Source organism: Octopus bimaculoides, chromosome 5 (assembly GCF_046866305.1).
Source record: "Octopus bimaculoides isolate indiv1 chromosome 5, ASM4686630v1, whole genome shotgun sequence".
NCBI classification, from domain to species: domain Eukaryota; kingdom Metazoa; phylum Mollusca; class Cephalopoda; order Octopoda; family Octopodidae; genus Octopus; species Octopus bimaculoides.
In genome coordinates this window covers 38,484,169-38,489,066 of record NC_142932.1, presented here as the reverse complement: position 1 = coordinate 38,489,066, position 4,898 = coordinate 38,484,169, and the positions used below count along the sequence as shown (strand labels likewise).

The window sequence follows — 4,898 nt, the reverse complement described above, 5'->3', positions numbered from 1 at the left end:
CACCGTACTGCATTTATTCTCAATTACGACTTCACCTTTATCTTTGTAATCGTATAACTCTCTCTAAATATATATTAATCCATGCTTGTTGATCTCCTTTATAGGAAACCAACATCTATTAATACTCTTCATTCATTCTCCTATTTCGCATCCCTTACACATTTACACGTTCCTATAGAATACACTTTCTTTTCATTTTGTATTCGATAATTTCTATTCCCTAATTTCAAACTCGGTGAAGCAATATCAATCCCACCATATTCACAATTGTTGTAGAATGAAGAAATGGCCATCCACATGACTTTAGGCAAGGTTAGAAAATCTGTGTCTTTTGCTCATTCTATAATATTTGAAACCTTTCTTTCAACTTAACTTCACCATATTAACCTAGTGTCAAGTTTAATTCAACTTCCAAGATTCAATTTTCAGACGAAATTGCATAAATTCATACAATCGTACAATCGTCAATCTAGACATACATATGACATATATACATATATACATATATACATATATACATGTAGCGTAAATATATACACACGTACTGAAATTTTGCATATTCGTGAATCCTCAGGACTTTTTGGTTTCGAGACGCTCTTTCTATTATCCTTCGCTTAAGAAGTTTTGCCCGCTGTAGTCTATCTGCATGAAACAAAATATGAAAATTGAAACACTCCAAAGAAAATATACGACACGACAAATTCTGATTATTGGGATTCTCTCAAGAAACCCAAACAATTTTCCCGCCAATCTCGCTCTGAGCGCTTCTTTATATGTATGATGAGTAATATAAAAGTGTATGAGAAGAATTCTTCATTATATCTAAGTTATTTTGTCGGGATGTAACAAAATATATTTTTATAGAAATGAAAATAAGCGAAATACAAATGGAAAACCAAGGCACATTTCAAAAGCCACCATCACAAAACGTTACGATGCATGACAGTTGATTGTACAGTATTTCACCTGTTAAGATGGGTCGAAGCAATAGTAGCGTTTCAGAATAAACAATCTCATAAATTACTTTTTAACTTCCGTATATTTTTTATTATATTAACTGTATGGACACAAAAAGTTACCCGAAGTTAATTCAGTACCATATACCGCCATGCTGTACTTAACATCAAATAACCGAATAGAATATAGAAGTTTTAAAAGGTATAATTATAAGCAATATATAACTAAATATAAAATGATTGTGTTCTTCAGCATGTCACTTTATCTCACGTTGCTCCACTTCTCTCAGCTGTAAAAAGAGTAGCGACGTCAGTGTTGCCAAGCTGTATCGGCTTTTGCTTTTTCTTTGAGTAACTTTGGTGGGGTGGAGAAAGGAGACAGGTATACATTGGCGACGGCTGGCCTTCCATAAGCAATCTTCTCAGGCGGGGAAATATCTAGGAGCAATTCCATGGTCCCTCCTGACCGAAAAAGGTCCTCACTATCTCTTTCTCCCTATATATATATATATATATATATATATATATATATATATATACATATATATATATATATATATATATATATATATATATATATATATATATATATGCGTGCTTGTGTATGCGTGTGTATGTGTGTATGCCTCTGTGTGTGTATACATCATATATATATATACATATGTTCATAGTTATATTCATAAATATGCTTGCATATTATGTACATTATATACGCCAATATATACACATACATAGATATATACACACCTTGCTATTTAAGCGGCATCAAAACTTGCATTGAACATAAAATGAAACATAATCTTTTAACTAGGGAAAACTTTTGAACACTTCATCTACAAATAACGCAAACATAATAATCACTATTCTAAATCATTATAGATTTAGTTTGGGCGAACACCTCAGAATATATTTTTTCTTTTCTTCTTTTTGTCTTGCTAATTTTCATCTGAAAACATTAAAAGTAGACTTTTGTAATCAAACTAGAGCTGGCCCTATATAACTTTCCCAAAAATTGTTTTTAAAGCTACATTCGGTCTTAGAAAATCGAGTAAATTGATTTAATTCCTTCAATACCCACACATGTACAGGTATCTCCTTAGATACAATCATGAAAGCAGTAACATTACATACGTATAAAAAAAAAAATGAAAGCAGTAACATTACAAACGAATGAAATACGACATTTTCTCATATTCATTTTTCATTTCATTTCCCGTTTCTTCCCCTATGAAATAACATTAATCGCAAGCAATATTAATAACACCAGAATGTCATGCCCTATAAACAAAAAAATCGCACACTTCCTAAAATACGGACATCGTATAATTACATAAATCAGACAAATTACTCCCGCAAGAATAAATCGTTTTCAGAAACCATAAATGCAAAATAGAACACGATTTATTTCCCTTCTACTTCCCGCTTTTTCTCCTCACTTCTCCGCACTGAAATAATAGAATTTACCACTGAACTACGTTTAGCGTAAGCGTGACCTCTCCTTTACAGAAATATCTTACAACTGTCCAAAATAAGTGAACATAGAGTAATTCAATAAATCATAATCTTCATTGCTCCTATTTCTCTATTACCTTTAAAAAATAACACGACTGAAAAATAGATTTTTCTTTCTTGTGTTCCAATTCTTTAGAAATCCACAAACCAACCGCCAAAATAGTCTCATTAGATACACTCACACACACATGTATATATATATATATATCACAATATATATACACACACAGACACGTATCAACATCACTTAAGTGAGCTCGTAGATAAAACATCTCTAACAGCTTAAAAGCCGATGAAAGTACATGAATCATGCAGCAAATAGAACATCTCGTAGCGAAACACAGTTTTGTAAAAAATATAAAGAGCAGATACGCATAAACAGAAAAGCAAATGGAGACACGTGATCTGCATCAGAGCGTTAAAACCAGGATGAAAGACACAGGCAGGTACGCACATCTCTATATTCATAGATATATATTATAATACACAGGCAGAGATATCTACATACCCAGAGACCCATAAACAAAGTGCTATGAGAAATGTCAAATTCAGCAAAACCCATAAACACATATATTAAAAAAAGTCGAAAATATGAATAAAACCCGCAAATAATGCAATCAATGAAAAAGCACGGGACATGATTCCTAATAATATTAGAGGAGAGAATGGATGGCTTTGGCTTCATATATATACATATATATATATAAATGAAATTACATTATAAACTCATTATCAAAAAGAAGTAAAAGTAAGGCATAAAATACGTAGTAAATTGGTGTGAAAAGATCCTGTACTATTTCTATCTCCTTCAAACTCTCCCGGTTTCTCATTCTCACTGTACAGACAGACATTCACAAATACATGCGCGCACGCGCACACGCGCACACGCACACACGCACACACACACACACACCCATGTGTATGTATATGCACATATTAATGTTTCCTTATATATTCCGTTATAACAGCAAGTTTAAATTAATCTCATGGGTTATTAAACATAGTATAAATATACTATATTAGACAACACCATTGTTGATAGTGACTTCGAAGTTTCTTCCAGCTAAGCCAGCATCGGACTGCGATGCACTGGAGTTAGATTTGCGTTTATATAGTCTCTATTTAGTAAAAATATTCAGTAAATATAAGGGTTTGGGTGTAGTGTTACTTAGAATTTTATGTTCGGTTTTAGGGAAATGTTTTTTGAGGCAATTTTGACTCAATTCAGTGTTCCATTATTGCTTCGCTTTTATTCATGAATCTAAACAAACCTGCAGATATTTCTCTTCTGCTGCTGGTGGTGGTTGTAGAAGTAGTAGTAGTAGTAGAAGTAGTAGTAGTAGTAGTAGTAGTAGTAGTAGTAGTAGTAGTAGTAGTAGTAGTAGTAGTAGTAGTAGTAGTAGGCATCTGTCGGTCTCAACAGGCCATGGATCTGCGTCCGCAGAAATCGTGTCAGCTGCTGATGGTAGTCCGGCAGAATATGCTGTGGCTGTACAGGCCAACAGGCATAGAGCGACTGCATTTGACGGAGCTCTCTGCCGGTGTTGCGGAATTTTTCTTCCGTCCAATGCGTTTTTTCCTTGATGGCGAGTGCCTTTCTTTCTCCCGCTCTCTTCATTCCCTTTCGCAGAATTTGTTTCCAGCGTGAAGGTGCGTGGCTCAGTTGTTATGACATTCAGTTCACGATTGTAGGGTCGTGAGTTCAATTCGTGAGTTCAATATTGATGGAATAGAAGTGATTTACCAAATTATGAGTACCAAGTGTGATTTAAATAGAGGACTGAATCAATTATCATTTATTTTGAAAGTTAGTTCTGAGAATACTTGTATATCCACCCACAAGACTCCCGTTTTCGTAACAAGTTTTAGGATCTGTCTTTTGATACACAAGCAACCAAATCCGACACGCATCTGATTTGCTCTTTTGTTCATATTATTTTTGAATATTCCCTGTATTAAAATGTCATTTTTAAAACGTAAATGACCTTATAATGTTTGGGGATAAATAACGATATATTTTACATATTGAATATATATAACGATATGTGTTACATATATTACATACATTAACGATATGTGTTACATATATTACATACATTAACGATATGTGTTACATATATTACATACATTACCGATATATGGCACATACATTACATATACGTTACAAATATTTTGAACATATCAAAAAACAGAAAAGCATATATATATAAAATGTTTACAAACAAAAAGGCGTAATGAATCGAGTCCTTGGAGATTGTCTTGATTTGATCCTTAGCATCCATTCTTTGTCCACAAATCTATTAACGTTTCTAAATATATAATTTAAGATTCATCTGTCGTTAGCATTTATGTATTTGGTGCTCTCTTTGATAATTGATTTCGAGACGAATTCATCATTTTTATTTCTTTTATGAAAATCATTCGCTGCTA

General features: G+C 33.1%; 1 long non-coding RNA gene across 1 annotated transcript in view; it reads left to right on the top strand.

Moving 5' to 3' along the window:
* LOC149135464 (uncharacterized) overlaps positions 1–686 on the top strand; it is a 1,898-nt gene extending 1,212 nt beyond the window's left edge. Inside the window, exon 2 of the long non-coding RNA XR_016241783.1 lies at positions 575–686. This is a non-coding gene — a long non-coding RNA (uncharacterized LOC149135464). The remainder of the gene's footprint in view (positions 1–574) is intronic.
* The last annotated feature ends 4,212 nt before the right edge of the window (positions 687–4,898 follow it).